At 39.5% G+C, this 22,102-nt stretch overlaps 1 protein-coding gene and 1 long non-coding RNA gene across 7 annotated transcripts in view; one reads left to right on the plus strand and one right to left on the minus strand.

The window, feature by feature from the left end:
- Window positions 1-22,102, minus strand: part of MET (MET proto-oncogene, receptor tyrosine kinase) — a 112,333-nt gene that overhangs the window by 88,425 nt on the left and 1,806 nt on the right. The window lies entirely within an intron of this gene.
- On the plus strand, window positions 1,173-8,558 carry LOC109453475 (uncharacterized). The gene is made up of 3 exons (XR_002138294.2): window positions 1,173-1,338; window positions 5,930-6,106; window positions 8,031-8,558. It is a non-coding gene; the product is annotated as an uncharacterized LOC109453475 (long non-coding RNA).

The following is a 22,102-nucleotide window of genomic DNA, read 5'->3' on the forward strand; positions in this document are numbered from 1 at the left end:
TTTCTTTTTTTTTTTTCCCCTTTCTTTCTGAAATAATCCTGGGCATTTAACCAACTTTAAGTTCTTTACTAAAAGGAACACTTAAAGATGATTCATATAGACTAATTAATTCTCACATGGCAAGTGAAACTGAGTCATGCATGAAACATTTATTTCTTTTCAGTTGATAGCTAAGATAATTTCACCGGCAAAACATTTCCTGGGAGTGATTGTCTCCATGGCACCTTGGTCATTAAACCACGGGAATTTAGGAGTGTTTCCTATGAAGAGGACCCTCTGTTAGCTACAAATACTGGCCGAACCCCCAGGCCAGTTACTCTGTCTGCCATCGACTGCCTCTGGTTTTATCATTACACTAGCTTCCATTGGTCTTTTCATTCCTTAGAAATCTAGTGATACGTTTAACTCTCTAAGAATTTATCGAATAGCTTACCTGTGCCTATCTTCACTACTATTGTCCTCATCAACAAAACCTGTCTCAAGGCGAGTCTGTGAGTTTATTCAAGTACTAATTCCTCAGGAAAAAACTCAACAGGTGTAATGGCATACATTTTATAAGAGAGAGACTTTCCAAACTTTGACATAGGTGAGTTTGCTTTCTTTAGGAATTAATTTTCTTAGAAATCATAATATTTTATAACTATATAGATAGCACTTTATAGTGTACAAGATACTGTCAATTACATCATTTCTTCTAATCTGCATTTCTTTGAAAGTAAGCATTATTCCCATGTTTTCAAATGACCAAACTGAGATTCAGTGAAACCAAAATATTACCTAAAATGTGATAAATATGTAATCTAGTTCTTCTGAATGTATTTCTAATTTTTTAAACTATGATACTTATTTGAATTGTTTCAAATTATTTGCATTTCTTGGAAAATATTTTTAGTCAAAAGGGATAATAATTTAGTAAACATGTGTGTTCACCTGCCCAGCAGCCACTGTCTCTACTACGGGCAAGTCTTTTGAAAACTCTCTCTGCTATGTCATGGGATGTCAATCACATGGCCTCCCCACAGGTGAGCTGGTGAACCAGGCTGGCCTTTCAGTGAACTCTATTCCTTGGACCCGCAGCTTGGTCAGGGGTGAGCAGGTGACCAAAGCAAGGCCAATCAGAATCTTTTTAGGGACTCAATATAGATACTGTGAGAGGACCTATCTCCTTCAAAGATCACACGAACTAAAGATGATAACTTGGAGTGTCTGATGAGCATCTCTGCCACTGTGAGGAGAAAGCATGCCTGCGCAGGACACGGACCCAAGGAGCCGCGATCTCGGACGTGGAGGAAAGCGGGTTCCTGATGGGACTGCTTGAGCATCTGCACCCGCCACGTCGTAAGCTAATGGGAAATGGCAATGTTTTCTTCCTTCTTTTCCTTCTCTTTCTTTTTTTCATCAGCAGTTTCATTGTGATTTTTTTATTCCTTGCTCCTAAAAAAAGTCCTGACTAAAGAATGTGCACTCAAAGATACTACAAACCTATGAATTCAAACACAAAGGTAGGTGTATAAACCACTTCATGTATTCAAGTAATTAGAAAATGGTGGTTTATTTTTCTAAGAATTACTTTAAATATTTCACTTTGCATGTGGGCACATCTATTAAAGTTTCTGAGGTGTTATACTAGTTTTTATTTTCTGCTATATAATTTCAAATTCTCCCACAATATTTGCTTAACATAATCTCAAGATAGAAATAATGTATCAAAGTGAAATCAAAATATAAAAAGTAGCAAACATTCAATCCTGCTTTTAAGTGTATAAAAGGGATTTATGATGATGGAAAATGGCTGAGGTCCCATATTACGGAAATTAGTCATAAAAACAGTCATGGCTAACTCTCCAGGAGAACATGCCAGAGTGAAATCCTAAGGCAAACCCTTAGACCTCTCTACATAGATATGATTTCCATGAACTTTAAAAGTAGGCCTATAAAAACAAAGTTAAGGGAAGAAGATCCAATAAGAGATTTCTGATGTCATTTACAATATTGTATTTAAAAACAGTCACTACTTATGTCATATTATATTATGTCAACAATATTAATCACATATTTGTGAGCACTCATTGCATACCATACCCTTGTCGAGATACCGAAAGTTTCTACCCTCAGAAAGTGTACAGTCTACAGATTTGAAGATAGCGAGTTAAATGCTTAAAATTGAAACGTGTAACCTCAATTGAAAAGTGAATGGATCTACCAGACTGTTGAGAAAGTGAATTTTAACATGTTTTGTTGAACATTTGATTCTTATGCCTAAAGATTTAACACAGTGATATGATCATCAAAAAGTCTAAACCGACATTAGAAAGATAAGACAATACAGTATGTCAAAAATCTCTTCTAATGTAGCCTGACATTGTCTTGACAATGATTTCTAACACTAAGTTGAAGGGATGAAGAAATCTTCAGGATTTTTCAGCCCATCCAATTGCTCTTTTATTTTTTTAAAGATTTTTATTAAAAATATAGCTAACATACAATATTATATTAGTTTCAGGGGTACAAGTGATCACCATGATAAGTCCAGCAACCATCTGACACCGTACCACGCTATCCCAGTGTTATTGACTATATTCCCTGTGCTGTATATTACATCCCCATGAGTTACTTGTTTTATACCTGGAAATTTGGACCTTTTATTCCCCTTCACCATCCATTTTTCACCCTTTTAAAATTTTCAATTATAGTTGATTCAATTTTATATTAATTTCAGGTGTATAACATAGTAATTAGACATTTATATAATTTAAGAAGTGATTCCCCCACCCCGACTAGTCTGTACCCACCTAGCATTATACATAATTATTACATTATTGACTACGTTTCCTGTGCTTTACTTTATATCCCCATGAGTAGCTTATAACTACCAACTTGTACTTAATCCCTTCAACTTTTTCACCCTGCTGCCCAACCTCTCTCCTATCAATACCCTGATAAATCTAGTACCCATTTGACTATATTCCTGTGCTATACCCTACACCCCTATGACTACTTTGTAAAAACCAATTTGTACTTTTTAATCCCTTCACCCTTTTCACCTACCTCCCAACCACTTCCATTTTGGCAACCATCAAAATGTTCTCTATATCTATGGGTTTGGTTCCGTTTTGTTTATTTTGTTCTTTAGATTCCACATTTAAATGAAATCACATTGCATCTGTCTTTTGCTGTCTGACATACTCCATTCAGCACAATATCATCCAGGTCCATCCATGCCACTGCAGATGGCAAGAACCCATTCCCTTCCATGGCCGAGCAATGTTCCACTGTATGTATGTACCACCTGCTCTTTATCCATTCATCCATCAACAGACACCCAGGCTGCTTCCACATCTTGGCCATTGTAAACAAACCTGCAATGAACATATAGATGCACAGGTCCCCCTGAAGTAGCATTTTGGGTTTCTTTAGATAAATGCCCTGAAGTGGGATCACTGGGTACTTTGTTTGTTTGTTTCCATTTTCATGAAATATCTTTTTCCATCCCTTTACTTTCCATGTGTGTCCTTCCATCTGAAGCAAGTCTCTTGTAGGCAGCATATGGAAGGGTTTTATTTTCTTATCCATTCAACCCTCCTATTTTTTGAGTGGAGCATTTAATCTATTTACATTGAAAGTAATTGTTAATAGATATGTAGCTATTGCCATTTGGTTATTCAAAATTTTGATTTTTTTTCCATGTTAAAGAAGTCCCTCTAACATTCCTTGTAATACTGATTTGGTGGTGATGAACCCCTTTAGCTTTTTTTTTGTCTGGGGAGCTCTTAATCTGTCCTTCGATTTTAAATGACATCCTTGCTGAGTAGGTCCTTACTTTTTATCAGTTTGAATATTTCATGCCAATCACTTCTGGCTTGCAACGCTTCTGCTGACAAACCAGCTGACAATCTTATGGGAGCTCCCTTGTAAGTAGCTAGTTGCCTTTTCTTGCCTTTTAGGATTCTCTCTTTGTCTTTTAACCCTTGCCACTTTAATTATGATGTGTCTTGGTGTGGGCCTGTTTGGGTTAATCGTGTTTGGGACTCTCCGTGCTTCTTGGGCTTGTATGTTTATTTCCTTCACCAGGTTACAAAAGTTTCAGTCATTATTTCTTCCAATAGATTTGCAATTCCTTGCACTCTCTTCTCTTTCTGGTACCCCTATGATGTGAATTTTGGTATACTTGATATTGTCCCAGAGGCCTCTTAAACTATCCTCTGGGTTTTTTTTTTTTCTTTTTTCTTTTTTTCTTTTTGCCTTTCCTATTGGGTGTTTTCTTCCAAATCACTAATAAGATCCTCTGCTTCATGTAGTCTGTTAGTGTTTACTTCTAGTACACTCTTCATTTCTGTTATTGTATAATTTATTTCCGAGTGGTTCTTTTTTATGGTTTCTGTATTCTTTTTTATGCTTACTATCTCTTTGTTGAAGTTCTCAATAAGCATCCTTATAACCACTGTTTTTGTTTGTTTGTTTGTTTGTATTAGTTTCAGGTACACAAGACAAAGTAATACTTAGATGTTTATCATTTATATCCCTCACACTGTGTGAACCCCCCTCCCCCCATCCACTATCCCTCTGACATCGCACAGAGCCATTACATTTCCACTGTCTCTATTCCAAGTGCTGTACTCCGCTTCTTGTAAGATTATACATACATATATATATACATACATACACACACACACACACACACATAAAATTACAGTTGGCATTCATTATTGTTCAGCTTCAGGTGTACAGTGCAGTGATCAGGCATCTACGTCATCCCTGAGGTGGTCTCCCAAATGGGACAAGTGTCCATTGGATACCCTACAAAACTTATAACCACTGTTTTGAACTATGTACCTGGTAGGTTGTTTGCCTCCATTTCATTTAGTTCTTTTTCTGGAGTTTTTCCTTGTTCTTTCATTTGGAATGTATTAATTCCCTCATTTTGGCTGCCTCGCTGTATTAGGTAGGGCTGCTATGTCTCCCAGCCTTGGCTGGGTGGCCTTATATAGTAGATGCCCTGTGGGGCCCTGGCACAGTCCTCCTGGTCACCTGCTCCAGGAGAGTTCCTTGTGTAGATTGTGTGTGCCCTCCTGATATAATTGAACCTTGATTGCTATTGGCAAGGCAGTAGGTGGGATTGACCCTCAGGATGACTTGCTGTGTGGTTTGGCCACATCCACAGCTTAAGGGCTGCTGGGTGGGGGTGGGGGTGGGGGCTTACTCTTCTGAGTGGGATTCGTCCCAGTGGGCTCTAGTTCCTGTTGAGACCGCCCTTTGTGTGTGCCACTTATGGGGCTTGTTGAGTAGCTCTCTGTTGTGGTATGAAGCCAACCTCCAAATATGTTCATTCTGGGGCCTCTTGGGAGAGGCTCCAGTGCAGGCTCAGGTTACCTCATCCCTATGACTGGCAGAGGACTCCCTGGTAGGAGTTACAAAGTGATCTGGGGTTGGTCACTGCCTGTGCTAAACCTGGAGGCACGTGAAAGAGGCCATGCTGAGAACAGAGGATGGTTGCCACTGGTACCAGGCCTAGGATAGCTCCGCAAAAAGCAAGGACACGCTAAAGTCTGTTGCCACCTGCCTCCTCCTATAAAATTCAGTCATTGATGAAGTCTCATGTGGTACAGAATTGGGTGAGGTGGGGTCTCCGGGAGTCACCAGAGTGGAAAAGTTGTGGTCATCAGGCTAATGTAGATTCTGGTTTGGTGCTAGTGCTGAGCCTGGAGCTACTCAGCAAAAGTTTCAGAGCACACCGAGGCCAGTGGCTTCCCTCCTGGAGTCTGCAGATCACTGGCAGTTGTCCAAGAAAGAGAGCAATGCACGCAGGGCTGGCTGCTCACTAAGTGTCTCAGGCATGGAGTGAATTGGGTGGGGAAGGGTCCCAGGGAGTCTCCAGGGTGGAACGAGCAGAGCTCACCAAACCAATTCTGATTCAGATTTGTCTGTGTAGGGGGAGGGCTCAACACAGGAAAGATGGTGCCCACCTGCTGGCTACATGAGAGAAGGACCCCACACATGGAAAATGGTGACTGTTCCTCCAGTCCCCACCTCGAAGCCACACAACTCAAGTCTCTCCCCGTATGTCTCTGATACCTTCTGTGTTGCCGTCCCTCTGCCAGAGCCCAAGGTGAGTGCCTACAAGCGAGTGAGTCAGTGTGTGGGCCCTTTAAGAAGACATCTGGGTTTCCTGCAGCCTTCCATCCCACTGGACAGTCAGAATCCCACTGTTTTTCAAAGCCAGATGTGGTGGGGGTTTCTTTTCCCAGCACCAGTATTCTGGGCTGGGGAGCCTGGTGTGGGGCTAGGGGCCCTCGCTCCTCCAGTACAGGGGACTTTAGTGGCAGAGATATCCCTTCCTATTCTCAACTGCCACCTGTTAAGTGTGGGGCCACCTGTTCTGCATCTCTGTCTCTCCTACCAGTCTCAATGGGGCTTCTTCTTTATAGCCTTAGTTATAAAACTATTGGTAAGCTAGACTTCAGATGGCTCTCCAGGTTGATTGTTCTATACTTTTTGTAATTTTAATGTGTTCGTGGAAGGACACAAGCACAGGTTTACCTTCTCCAGTTTGGATCTCTCAGGTCCCAATTGCCCTTTTATACAACTACATTTAAGTGACCCAAATATCCATGAGTCAATCTTATGTCTAATATTTAGACTAGTTTGCTTGACAATATTCTTCCTAATAGTTCATAAAACCTTCTGGAGAAGAGGTAGGGGGTAGCAGAGAGAGTATGGGCTTTGGTGTCAGACAGACTTTGATGTGATATGAATCTGGGCTTTACCATTTACATACCTTCTGACTCCAAGTGTCAATTTCCTTATTTAAAACATGGGGATAATGGTATATATCTTGCAGGTTGGCCATGAGGGTAAGAGATAAATTATGAGACACAGGCATTCAATTATGTCACATACACTGGTATTCAATAAATGTAGCTACCATGCTTATCATCTTAAGTTGTGTTTTAGCCAGTTTTTGCCTGCCCTTGTCAAAAATGAGGAACTTGGCACAGTCCTGGGTGAGCCTACTCCAAATACTTGATGACTGTTTCATCACCACAGTTCTCTCATCTACAGATTAAATAGTGTTATTTCTTATTTCCCACCCTTTGGCTATCTTGCGGTTTTCCTTAAACCCATTTCAAGTTCTTGAAGTCCCTCTTAAGTTGTCCTCCAAGAAAAAGGCCATGGTAAGGGCCTTCTATACTTAGGAAGAACAAATAAGTAACCATTACTTTACCTCTTTAGAGAAGAATAAACCCATATCCCCACGGAGGTTTAGCAAATAAAGACATAGGATGCCCAGTTAAATTTGAATTTCAGATAAACAACATATACGTTTTTTTTAGTACAAGTATGTCCCATGAATATATTTTATATGACAATCTTAGTTGTAAGCAAATAAAGAAAAATAAAGGAACAATAACCCTTTTTACTAACAGAACTCTGATTAAAAAGATTTTGGCTGAACCTAATTATCTGTTGGGGTAGAACAGTATTTTTAAGGTTTTTATAGCACATACATGCTGTGAAACTGCATGCAGTTTTGTTGTTGTTGCTGTTTTGTTGCTGTGTGTCTCAAACATGCTGTTTCCCAAGTGATTATCAGGTTAACCTGTTCCTAACAGGTGGTTTTAAATATCATGAGAATGTATAACTGTGAAAGGGAGTAGATTCTTTTCTTTTTTTACTAAAAATCAAGGAAAAGATTGTGTGCTTGTGTAGAAAAATTGTTCTGTATATGGCAACTTGTCACTGACATGAAATTTCTGAAACAAAAAATATTCCTAGATTAATTTGCATACTTCATTTATAATAAACCAGCTTATTAAAAATTCAAACATAGTTGGCTATAGGAGAAAACAAGGTAAACATGGTAGAGGAATAATTTTCATGTGTTATAATTAATGTTTCTAGGGGCTCCTCTAAATAATGATTCTTGATTATTACACAGATGTTGTTACTTTGAATAAGACCAAAATAGTGCTTTTATTCAGATTCTTACCTAATATTGCATCCTTTCTTCTTCCAATAAACATTTTAAAAAGTTGAAAATGGAGGGCAGCGGATGGCTCAACTGATTAGAGCGTGAGCTCTCAACAATAAGATCGCCGGTTCAATTCCCGCATGGGACGGTGGGCTGCGCTCCCTGCAACTAAAGATTGAAAATGGCAACTGGACTTGGAGCTGAGTGAGCTGCGCCCTCCACAACTAGATTGAAGGACAATGACTTGGAGCTGATGGGCCCTGGAAAAACAAACTGTTCTCCAATATTCCCCAATTAAAAAAAAAAAAAAAGTTATCTATCCAAAATGTCCTTAAAAAAAAAAAAAGTTGAAAATGACTGAATCATAGCACAAGAAAAAGCCAACTATGCATTTTCCAGTTGTAACATATGATTGAGGTCATTGTCCAACTCTGCCGTAGTAAAAGATAAAAAGAATAGAATTCCATTATATTGTCGAGATTATCCCTCATACATTCATAATATGTTAGTAAACATCTTTGTCCTTTTAAGAATGGCTGAAAGTATTCAACTTCTGGGAAAGGAGAATAAATGGACATTTGTTTTATCATTGTGCACATTGTAAAAAGTCCTATTCAGAAAGCATATTGAAGTCAGAGTTCTGACTGATGGACAGGCTTTTGTCCCATTAATATGTTGCAGGTCAGGCAAGAATGTTTCATTGCTCTTGAAAATGTGAAGATTGAACTTTCAATATTAAGAGCGTGCCAACAAGCTTGAAATCCTTTAAAATTATTTTCAGCTCAATGGGTAGATGTAATTTTATAGTTCAGATTGTGCAGAAGTGCTACCAGATCTTGTTCAATTAGTCCAGGGACACAGAATAACATGAATCTGTAAATTGCATTTGAACACCATCTAAATATGTAAGTTAAAATAAGTCTAGCAACTTTCCCCAGTTGCATTCAAATACAGGGTTTGAATAGGTTAAACCTGACTGAAACCATCAGAATGTGAACCACTGAAAGGAGACGAGTTGTGGAGGAAGCTGGTACATTACTCACTAATGAATCAGACATTTCCCTCCCTCCATGTTTGAAAATGTCCTCAGCATAAGTCACGGTAAATTCCAAAAGGGAGAAACCATGTTCAGGACTGGGTTTATATAACTGACAAATCTCCTTTGGTGTTACCTAAAGCAGAAATCAAATGGCTGCAGAGGAATGCTGCTGGTGAGTGGACCCCTTTCTTGTCATGGTGGCTGTCATGTAAAGAGGAAGCAACATCCAGAGAGACAGAAAGAGGCCTGAGGGTACCACAGGCCAGGCCCTGACCCTGAAACACAGAGCGGTCAAATGAAGTGGGTGTTCTCCTGTAACAATACTTCCACTTAGTTCTTGGGGTCTGTCTGAATTTTATTTGGCTCACACCTGGGAACTTTTCTCAGAAATCAAAGTTAGCAAGTAGACTCTCTGGCAGTCGAATGAGCTAGGAATCTTTTTCAAGGTGTATTTTGTCAGTATATTACCTTTTCTTTTTCAGGCAAAGGAGGAAAAAAAGTTTTAGAAATCATGAAAATACTGTGAATGGAAGGAAAGCCAAACATAGCCATGTTTTTGTATAGATGTGAACTCCTTGAGTGAACATAATGCAATTCTAACAGTATTGGGAGAAAATTTTAAAGCATATATCACTATGCTGAGATCAATAGTAATTAGAGAATAAAGAACCAAACCAAAGCTTTCTACAAATATCTTAAATACTTTCAAATGAACAGAGAAGGGCAAACAAAGTTATCCTAACAAAAATAGAACAGTACAGAAAAATAAGTACATAAGTACGGAATCCAATTTCTAAAACTCAGTAAACACTCTGGATCCTTGAAAAATCAATAAACCAAAAGGTTAGGACACCTTAAAAACAACTGTGCGCAGGTCTGCATTTATATAACTGATCAATTCAAGGAAAACTAATTCAGACAGGGGTGTGTGTGTGTGTGTGTGTGTGTGTGTGTAGAACCTATGTGTGCTTGAGGGAGAGGAGAAACAGAAAGAGGGAGGATGAGATATTTATAAAAATAAGTTTTCAACCATACAGGTGTTGCCCACTGGCTGGCGGTCCCAGCCTCCTGCCCCACCGCATTCCAGGTGGTGCTGTAAAGATGGGTGCACATGCCTAGAGGAGCAGAGGGAAGAACTAACTGGGAGACAGAGGTGGAGTATTTCAGAGTGGAGATATTACTTGATCTTGAGCTTGCAGGACAAGCTGGAAGTGCTCAGGCACAGCAAGGGACAGACCATTTGGACAGAGGACCCACACACAGGCACCTCTGGAGAACACGCAAGGCTGCTCGGGAAGCTGTAACGAGGACAGAAGCTGTGTGAGCTGGGCTTGGTTTGGAAGAAGCTGGAAGGTTAGTCTGGGGCCACATCACAGCAAACTGGGTAGGTTCTGTTGAGGGTCTGCACCTCACCTGTAGAGGTGAGTCACTGGGAGGTTTGAAGCAGGAGATGAAAATCGGTATACTTATATCTATAATCAGAAAATGTTGTGATGGTCTGGAGAGTGGCTTGGACTGCAAAGGAGCGAGACACCAGAAGACATGATGGAAAGTCACTGCATCTGTCCAGGCAACAGAGGATGAAGATCAAGAACAGACTGAAGACTCATATCTGTATCTTCATCTCAGAACCACCAAAGCCCAGAAATCCATCCCTCAAGCATCAGCTTTGTATGCCCAACAGCTACTTGAGACTAAATTTGACATGGATTTACTGAGGCCCTACTATGTGTGAGGTGCTTGGGTACATCAGTAAACAAAATAAACATTCTTGCTTTTGTAGAACTTACTTTCAGCAGGTGTATTCAAACAGCAAATTATATAACAAGTAGATCATCTATGTATTAGAAGCTGATTAGTGTTATGGGCAAAAAAAAATAAAAATAGAGAAGAGCAGGGTTGGGGGATCAGGCACATCTAGAGGGAAGGTGGTGGGAGAGATTTGTAGCTTTGAGAAGCGGGGAAGGCGACCTGTAAGGAGAGGGCAGAGGAGGAGAGGACTTAGCCATCTAAGATGTGAAAAGGGATTTCTGAGCAGAGGCAAGAAGGTCCTACTGAGAGCATGCCCAGGATGTTTGAGGTACAGCAAAGGGCCAGGAAGTCTGGGCATCGGTGACCAGAAGATCAGATCAGAGGACAAAGAATCAGAGCTCGTAGGGCCTGTGGGCTGCTGAGAGGCCTGTGCTTTTAGTGGAGTGACACGGAGCCAGTTCAGGGCGTTGATTGATCAGAGCAAGGCAGTAATTGATTAGGACGGAAGGGAACCACCTTGACATTGTGTTGGGGGAGATTGCTGGTGGTGGGGGGTGTTGCAGGGCAAAGGGGGGAAGTGAGACCGGTTGGGGGCTGCTGTAGAAGCCCATGGGAGTGATGGTGGTAGCCTGGGGCAGAAGGAAGTGGCGAATGACAAGAGGTGGCTGAATTCAGGTTACAGGTTGAAGACAGAACAGGATTTACTGATGGATTTGAATATGAGGTATGTGAGAAAACAAGAAGTCATGAATACTCCAAGGAGTTTGGCTTTTTAACCGGGAGAATGGCTTTGCCATTTCCTGACATGGAGAAGCTGGAGGGTACAGCGAGTCAGGCAGGGACACGAGACTATCAGGGGTTTCGTTCGTGTTTGAGATACTTTTCAGGAATCCAAGTGGAGCGTATGCAGTTGAATCTTTGAATCCTAGAGTTAAGGAGAAAAGTCCCGGCTAGAGAGTTAAATTAGGAAGTTGTCTGCATGTCAATGGCACGGAAAGCCTTGAGCTTGGATGAGACCACCCAACAAATGCGTGTAGGGAATGAAGAGAAGAGGCCACACCTGGGCACACCAAGGCCAACAGGCTGGGCAGAAGAGGGTGGATGCGACAGAGACTAAGAAGGAGCAGTCAGATAGCCTTTTGGCACATTCATCTACTCAGTGACTAACATTTCCCATATTTACAGGACATCCTCCTTGACTCCCACCGACAGGTGTTTTAAACATGTCCATCTGCTTCCATCCCGACTGCCATCTGTAGTTCAGGGCAGTGTCACTTCTTGCTTGGATTCCTACAACAGCTTCCTACCTGATCTTCCCTCATCATTCCTGCCCCTGATCATCCGCTACTCAATGTACCAGAGATATCTTTCTAAAATGACAATCTGATTATGTCATTATTCTGTTTAAAAACAATCCAACTCCTTAGCACATCTTAAGAGCCATGTATGATCTGGCTTCTGCCTTAACCCTCCAGCCTTGCCTCTTGCCATCACCCCACTAGAAATCTGGGCTCTAGCCATCCTGCCCTTCTTCACATTGTTGAAGCAAGCCATGTGCTCCCCCATTCTGAGTCTCAGCACATGTGGCTCCCTCTTTATGGACACTCTTGCTCTAACCTTCATCTGGTTAACACTTACTCTCGTTTCAAGTCTCACCTTAGGGAACACTTCTTTTAGGAAGCCTTCTCCAATGCCTCTCTTACCCTCTGGTAAGAAATTAGGAACTCTCCCATGTGCTCATACATCAAAACTGCCTTCCCCTTATCTAGACATTATCATGTTGTGTTATAATTTACTTATCTGTATCTCCCACTAGACTCAGTTTTCAGCCCCTAGCATAGTGCCATAATTTGACAGTTGGTAAAAATTTGTTGAAGAATGGATAACAGAATGAATTAATACATGAAAGAATGATCCTGAACAAAGACTCTGGACATATGAACATGACAGAAAGGAAGGACGAGATTAGAAAGATACTAGAGAGATAAAATTTATGTGACAATGATTCAACATGGATTTCATTTATAAGGGAGACTGAGAAGTCAAGGATGACTAAAAATGTCTAACGGTGTCATAAATGGTAAGGAAGATAGGCAAAGAAAAGTACTGGAGTAAAAATGGCTGGTCAGTGAATATCTCTGAGGTGTGGGATGGTCATCTGAGTAGAAAAGTCTATCAGGTAGCTAATGACATTGGCATTGTGGTTAGAGTAAAGAGGGAGTCAGAGATATCAGGTTGTGAACCACTGGTCCCTCAGTGTATCTGAAGTCATAGAGGTAAGTGAGCTCACCCATGGGCAAGTTCAGTAAGTAGAAACCCTAAGGAAGACCAGAATCTACCCTTTATATTCTAAAGGTAAACAGTTTGAGTGGTATTTCAGAAACTTAAGGAGAAATTTCAATAAAGGAACAGCAAGATGTATAGTATCAAACGTCAGAGGAGTCAAGTGCGATAGAAAGAATCAGTCATATTTGGGAATGAGGAGGTTACTGGTGATTACAAAGAGGACACTTTCTTGGGAGTGTAGAACACACTGCTTGAGTTGAATGAGGTAAGGAACACATAGGAGTAGAGAAAAAGAGTTAGAAATTTATTTTCAAGAATTCTTTATTTAAAGGATATGGCAGAAATAGGAGTGAATACTTAAGGTAGTTGTGTATTAAGGTTCCTACCAGGATATTGGACATGTGTGTTTTCTTTCTCTCCAAAAGAAGAAGTTGACTAAGGGCTGAATGAAAAAAAGTGAGAGAGACTTTAAAAGATGGGAAGGGTTGGTAGGAAGGTGGGACAGATGGAGCAAAGTGCCTGACGACATGGGAAAAAATGGAATCAAGACCAGAGGTTGAAAAGACCATATTATCATTTGAGACAGAAACAGGGATCTAAAAATGGGTGACATGGAGACCACTTTGGCTTCTGTTTACTATCTAAACTATAAAGATGTTATGCTGAGAGGAGCCATAGAGATTCAAGAGCTTGAGAGAATGGTGAACGTTTGCAATCATTGGAATGGGAAGAGGGAAAATGGAAAATGACCAAAACAAGAATACAAGTTCGACTGAGGTAAAACTCATCCTAATGTCCATTCTCATTGTCTAAGCAGTTTGCAAGGCAGATTTGGGAATTAAATGGTTCCAGAATCATGACCTCTGTAGTGAAATCCTTGTAATGTTTACATAATTCAACAGATCTATAAGTCTTTATTAAGAGGAAATGCCAGGATTTGATTGTTTTTATTTCAAAATGAGGTTTATTGAAATCTGCAAGGAATAACTTCAGGGGAAAAAAAAACATATTGAAACAGATACTCTGCTCTTTTCAATAAAACCAACAGTCTAAAGATGCTAAACAAATGAATTAGATATAATGATCATCTAACTCTGAAAATTAAAACCCATTTAGGAATTGTGAGGGAGTCTTGATCCCAAATACCAGTCTTGTTATTCATTCAGAATCTTTAATAACGTTTGGAAAGTAATTAATCAACTCATGACACAGATTCAAGGGCTGTCACCTTTCATTGTTAATGAAACTGTCTGGAGTTTCATCTGCACTTTTCTGGTGACTTAAAGAACATCATTTTGTTTTTGGTAAGCTCTCTGAAGAGCAGACGATTGTTTAAAATCATTGGACCTTGATGTGCAGATTTCACTGAACAATCTAAGTATGTGTTAGTGAGACTGAAATAAAATTTAGAAGTATCTTAATTCTCACATGACAGAAAGTGAATGTTTGAAAAGTCCAAAATGCATATTCATTTCTGTTAGGAGGAAGCTTTTTCTGTCAACAAACTTTGCTTTGGCTGCTTTTTTATATACTTACTTCAGCAGAACTTAAAATATTTATACTATTTTACCTTCAATTAAAAATAAACAACTAGGGTAATATTTGAAGCTCAAAGGTTTACATGGGACCTAAATGATTCCATTTACCTGCTCACTTTGTCTTAACTAGATACGTAGTAGTCGGACCACAAGCTCACTTTGGATGGATCGCTAGGAGCTGGAGGGACTCTGCCTGAACGTGAGTCTAGAGTCAGGTGACAGCTGCTCACCTATGACTCTGAGCGGAGCAAAAAGACAGGAAGTGAAGGCAGGCCCTGACATGAGCTTTCCTCAAATCTTGAGACCACTGTCTGAGTTTGTGTTTAGAACATGACAAATATATGACAATTCCTTTGCACACTCCAGTATGCACAAACACTGTATAATCAAGGCCCAAAGAAATGGCCTCAAGATAATATCCATAAGACAAGCTAATATGAAAAGCTAACATCCACAGCAGATGATATCCCAAAGGAAAGTAAATGTGGATACAGTTTTTAGGGACAGAACTTTTGGTCCCAACAGTAATAGATGCATTATAAGCACTGATATGCTAGAAAATTTTAGTCATGAAAATGGTGTAAAACATTTATAAGTCTTTTTTTTTTAATACTATGGTTTCATCTGAGAACCTGGAATTTCAGAGTGTTTGTGACTAGCTAAGAGAGGACTTAGGACACACCTCGTACATTCAGAATAAAAGTTCTTTCTGCTTCCGCTACGTGTCCCTGCTATTCTTACTGCTGGCTGAGGGTAGGGTAGACCAAGGGGCCTAATGTCAGACTGGATAGATGACAGTCTAGCTTCTCCCGGAGTCAGACCCCTGTGATAGAGTTGGGGGAAATTTCAATTTTGCTTGTCATGTGCCCTACCATTTTTCTGTGTGCCTCCCTTGATTCCCCACTCAGTTTTGACCAGGGTTCTCCTATTTGGAAGCAGCAACCTGATTCCTAATGGGACACTCTTCATGACTTGCAATGCACCCAACCCATGACTCTTTCAGTACATCCACCCACCTCACCTCTTGTTCAACCTCACAGATCCAATACTCTGTCAAAACCTTAAGGTCTCCTTCTTATCTATCTTCTATATCTGTGGCATTAGAGTTATCTCAAAAATTTTCTTAAATTGAACTACATTTTTCGAAAAGTACAATTAGAAGCATTTGACTGCTCATTTATCCAATTGTGACACCTTTTAATTGAAGTTAAAATCATCTAAAGATGAATTTGTAAAAACACATTAATATATGATTATTACTGATGCTCTGGCTAACCACTGAAATAAAAATTAAGCATGTCAAAACTACATAAATAAGTTACTCCTTACACAGTGCTATCTATAATTAAATTTCAAAACAAACTTTACTAATGATATACGTATTCCACAAACCTTCTGGTTCACCTAGGAGAACCTCCATTTCAAGACCATAATAACATAATTTTCCTTTATCTCCCCACCAAGATATAAGAAATGGCCAAATTCTGGTACCCCAGTGTCACACAAAAACAAGACACCTTTGATCAGGAGGTTTTCCGGGGAACAAACGTGATGAGTTGTGAGAAATTCACAACATGATATCAAAAAGATCTCAGTGACCATGTTTCACTATGCCTTCTAAATTCTTTCTTTCTTTTAGACAGAAGGAGTTGCTGTTTCCATAGCCATCAATACTGCATAATCATAGGTATTTCAAATGCACTTAAAGTTACATATCTGAGCCGAGTCAATATGGAAAGTCTAGTTACCAGAAAATAGACTCACAAACAGGAAATCTAACTACAGTAAGATAGTGTTTTTCTCCACACAATAGAGTTTAAAGATGTGTCATCTATGGAATTTGGAGCAAAACCCAACACCAGTGTTATTGTTGCGTATCCGTCTCTCCCCTCCTATATTAGGGCAACTTATGATTATAGCATTATGTTTTCTAAGCTTGTTTAAACTTGCTGCTCTTGTGTAGAGATACAAATGACCTGCCCTTTTCTGTACATAGCTTTCAATCAGTAAGCATGTCAAGGTGGGAGGAAGGATGGCAGGATCGGAGAAAGTGAAAAAAAAATTCAATTTTCAGAAAGCATACGGTAACAACTGAATACTTAATCAAATTAGCCTAGAAATTCCTCCCTATTTTCAGCACTCTGTGCAAGGCAGTTGCTTCATGGTACAGAATGAATTTCAATAAACGTCATATATTTAGTTAGATGGCTTATTTAAAAAATTTGTTGAACCAGGTCATTGACTCAGAATAGCTCTCATTCCAAGACATGACAGATGGATATTGATATTGAATAGAAAGATTGACATTAGCTGGGCAGAAGAAAAAGCCATTCGTTTAACATTCAATGACATATATACTGAGTACCTACTGTGTGCCAGGATAAAATTATAATAAATATTTGAGCTTTATTTTATATTACAATAGAAAGAGGAGTTGTGCCAAAATAATTTCTTTGGGGGTTAGGAAGGATTATAAGGGAATACCACTGGTAAGCGAGATCTTTAAAAGTACTTATATTTTTCACATTGCATCAGAAAAATGCATTAGTACTCATTCAAAAATCCATTCTGTCATGGTTGCAGGATTTTAGACCCAACTCAGATTTTTGAAGATGATGTTTACTGACCCTCAGTAAAAACCAACTTCCTATTTTTCTGGAACAAAAGGGGCCTTACATGGTTTCAAAGATTTCTTAGACATCAAAGAGCTTAGAGAGACATACAGTTTATGGGTAATGATTTAGGATTTAGTGAATCAAAAACACATGGATTAAATTTCTTTTAAAAGACCCCTAGGTTTAAATTTTAAGAGCTAAAATGTTGGTCTAAACACATGTGAGTCACAAGCAAAGCCAAAATTTATTTGTGAAGATAGTCTGAATTGTCTCATAGACCCAAAGCTTGGCTGGGCTTTTCTTTCCCACATGATTAGGCCTCACAGGAGAGAACCTGCCTTCTGCTAACCAAGTATCCCCCACCTCTCTCTCTGACTTGTGAAAACCACTACATTATTTCAAAGGTCTCCAGCTTTGAATACTCTTCTTGAGATTTTCAAAAACATATTAAAAGCCCAAAATATCCCACGGTCTTATTGAACAACTGGAGTACTTTTTAATTCCTTCAAGTCATTTCTTTTTTTTTTAACATTCAATTTTAAAATTGAACCCGAGATTCTAGGTGCTGCCTCAGATTTCCAACTATCGGGAAACACAAGATCATTTCAAAACAGGAAAAGGCCACTGATCTTAATATGTGCACTGTTTCACGATATATGATTATATTTGCATTTAAAATAGTAGAAAGAAATACAGCACATAATCTTCCAGTCTCACACAATGGCTTCCGGAAGGCTCCAGCCTGGACATTTCACCGAGTTTTTAGGATTAAAAGAAACAAGTTAGTGTACAACCTGTGGGCTTTTATTCCTTTGGAAAAATAGATTGCAACACTGATCTGATGTCTTTTAAAGGGCGCTGGAAACCAAAGCAGTGCGCGTGTTGAATTTCAATGGTAGAGGAATAACAACTGGTGAAGTTCAGGCAGATCTAAAAACAAAACAAAACAAAAACAAAACCAAACCAAGAAAGTGCCAGTATTCCAAAGAGAGAGTTTATTCTGAATGAGAATTTGGAAATGAAATATGACATCCACATATAAAGATATGATGAATTTAGGTTTCAGAAAGTGATTGCTTCAGTTTAAGAATGAACTAGCTAGATTACCGTTTCAAAACACAAATAGCTTGATAGAAAGTGTGTGGGCTGAGTTTAGAAAAGTAAGTATGTGCCAATATACAATGAAATACAAACCGTATTTTTCTTTTTTAAATTGCTAAGCTAATATTCCAGAGAAGAAAAAAAATCTGAGAACTCTAAAAGATAAAATACTTTGCAGAAGTGGTCCTGGGGATCTTTGGCCATGTGCTGCTGGATTCAACAGCACCTGAAGGTCCCACACGGGATCACTTGGCAGGTACAGTCATGGCCACAATTGCAAACAGGACCACCAGAAGCCAAATCTGGCCCACACACATTTTGTCTCTGCCGCCACAGTTTTAAAGATGCCGAGTCAACATTTTAATATTGTGAGATTTCTAGCTCCTCTTGAAAATCTGAAAGACAACACCACATGGGTGCACATCACACACTGATTCTCACAGCAACTCTGGTGGTGAAGCCAAGCAGTGTGCCCTGCTACCCCCTTAGGTGGGGCTTTTTCTGAGCAGGTTGTTGGTCCCTAGTGAAAGGGTTAGTTTCACTCATTCAGGTTAGCTGTTTGCAAATCTCGATACAGGATACAGACAGGGCATAAGAAAGAAGAAAGAAAAGACAAAGAAAATCCAACACAATGGTTCCTCACAGGAAAGGGGTATTGAAGGTGACAGAGAAAAGAAAGACGTGCACAACAGACAGAAGCTTATACCATCAGCAACTGCCACCCTTGCTGTCCCCGGATTTACGCTATGGAAGGGATCTGTGATGAAGTCTATGGGCATTACTCTCAACAAATCCCATTGGGCCAGGCTCACAGCAGAGAAGAAGGAAAATTGTCCAAAGGGAGCAATATCCCTGATCAAGGATGGAGTCTAGGGATGGGACCAGGCAAATGGAGGAAAACACCGTGGATTCTCTTCTTCCATACCCCATAAACCAGGGGATGTGGGCCACAACTTCAAATTCAGGTGCATCCCATTAGAAAACCAGAGACCTCATGTACAGCTGTGTAGGCTGTGGACTGCACAATTCACAGAAAACAAAATGAGAATGGCACTCCTGAGGAACGCAAAGTAGAAGCCCTGCTCCAAATCACCAGATGGGTCACTTTCTCGTCTCCTTCAGGCTCTAGCTCAAAAGTCCCCTGTGAAGTGCGGCCTTCTGACCCCACCACCGGATTTTCAATCACCACTCCATCCCCTTATCCTTGACAGTACCTACTCCCCTTCATCACGTTATGTGTCCTTTTAGCTCTTATCAGCACCTCATATGCAACACATTTTATTTACATATTGTATTTATTGTTTGCCGTCCTCAATATAGAACAGAACATCATAAAGTTAGATACTTTCGTCTATTTTATTCTCTGCTGCATTGCCTATTCCTGGTAGGTGCACAACAAATTATCCTGAATGACTAAACCCTCCCACAGTCTTAGAGTACAGGAACTTAGCTTTCACTACAACCTGTGATTCTCTTTATCACATTATATAATTGCTTTGACCACATTTCATAATAATCCTTTATTATATTTGGAGAAACACATTTTCAAATCCTATGGACCATTATATAATTTATACAGCTCATAAGCTCTTATATAATTTCTATAGGCCTTTTAGCTACATAATTTATTACAGAAATTAAAAACAACAGGAGTATCCTCCATAAACATATTCGCACAAATTCACACAATCACAGAAGAAATATGTATACCTGGGTATGTAATTAGCAAGTTAACTTTTTAAAAAATTTTCACTGTGTTTACACCTCCTGCTACAAATGCCACACACATGATTTTTCTCTCAATTATGTTTTACAGCTTATAAAAACACTTTTTTATTTTGTCCCTTAAAAAGCAAAGTATTCAGATTTTACTGGATGTTTTTATTGAAACAAATCCCAAGGGGGATATACTCTGTTAAACAGAGCTGAAGAGAGATCTGAGAATGGGATTTCTGATAGAAGGGGAGATCACAAAATTACTCACAACTCTTAATCTGATAATAGGAGAATGCCCCACACATATGAATGGAGCCTTTCTTGGTATGCTTTACTCTAAAAAGAGAACACAAGAAAAAGAGAACTGGAGAAAGAGAAGGTGAGAAAAACCCCAGAGCCTAGAAATGCACATTCATCATTTATTACTAACCTAAAGACGCCAACCTATTTCTCAGTGGAAATGGCTTCAAATAGTTAACCTTTCCTGCTGTCTGGGCAGAGGCTGTGGGTGCTGTTGAGACAGCATGGGGACCAGACTCAAGCACACACTTCGTCGTCTATCACGTGTGAGGTTAAGATAGTGCCTATCTGGTAAGGCTGTTGTGGCATCGGAAAGATGATATACTTAGAAGCAGCTTGAAAATTTTAAGAGGTCTTTAAGTTGCCATCTTTTGATTGAAAAAAATTCTACTATTTAAAAAGCAAATGGGGTGATTTCTAACGATGACATTCTCGTGGGACAGCCCTTTAATAACTATGGGTCTTGGTTCCTTTTTATATGTGTATTATTTATCTGTATATCTAGACTGTAAACGCCTCTAGGGCAGCATTTCTTCCTCTTTAAAAATGTCTCCCTAGTACCAAACATGTATGATACTCTATGTGCAGTTCTTAGCTATTTTTGGTGAGGGAAATGTGGGCCTTGCCAGCAACTCAGTGTCTGTTAAATCAAAGTGATGCTGAATTGACACGAGTCAGTATACACATCATTTATTACCAAGAGGTGACTGTTTATTTTGCATTGAGCAAAGACCATGAAAAAATTCTGTCCTGAAGGCTCAGAATCAAAGACAACAGTTTCAACATACACCAGGGAGGTGTACTCCCTGGCACTTGAATTTCTGCATATTTTCTCCCCTTAAGGTTAGAAAACTTGGGGTCCCATGAACAAAGACAGCAACCCAAGGAAAATATTAGGGATGATGGGGAAAAGAAAGCATAGATGGTTCTGGTGAGAGTCATTAGGTGTAATGACAGTGAAGAGGAAACCCTGAGAACAGAGTGGACAAATGGGGGCACAAAAGGTTTTGGAAGGAGCTCTGACCAAACCAAGGGGAAAGGATGAGGAGGAAGTGGGTGGGGAGATGGGAGGTGCTCAGCATGTGTAGGGAGCTGGGTACTCATCATGGCGTGTCACCAGAGGCATTGCTGCAGCCACTTAGAGAAAGGTGCATGTCCTGAGAAAATGTTAGCCTTTTGGGTTATTCACTGTATTCTGAGATGACCACATTTGAGAAAAAGTTTATTTGAGGTTATTATATAGATTTGTTAAAGGAAAATTAGACTAATGCTATTTTGGACTTTTTTGTTTTACTAACAGCTGAGAAAATTGATTCCTGAAATGTATCTCTTAGTCTAACCCTCACTAAAACAACCCCCAAAAATCAAGATTATTAGTGGAACATATGCTTATATAGTCTTAAAATGAATTAGTAAGATAAGGGTATTTTTTCCTGCTTAGAAAAGTGTCATTTTTCTTTTATTGTAGATTTAAAAGTCATGAAAATACTAGTTATGAGCTTTCATATGGGCTGTGGCTAATCTTGTACATCTTTATCATTCAGAGAAATCTCACCCACTAATTCTGAAGGCATAGGGTGTACATCTAATGTAAACCCCTGTTGTGATGTATTAAGAACAAAGCAATCTTTGAAAAAGCAGTAGTCAGCAGACCATCTTCTATATGCCATAAATTCAATTATGTTAAAATAAAAATGTATTTAGGTTAATAACTGTAGACTTGTGCACTGATAAGTGTGAAACCTGAACAGATTTTTAAAAACACCAGTATATTTTGTAGGCAATC

Source organism: Rhinolophus sinicus, linkage group LG11 (assembly GCF_036562045.2).
Source record: "Rhinolophus sinicus isolate RSC01 linkage group LG11, ASM3656204v1, whole genome shotgun sequence".
NCBI lineage: Eukaryota > Metazoa > Chordata > Mammalia > Chiroptera > Rhinolophidae > Rhinolophus > Rhinolophus sinicus.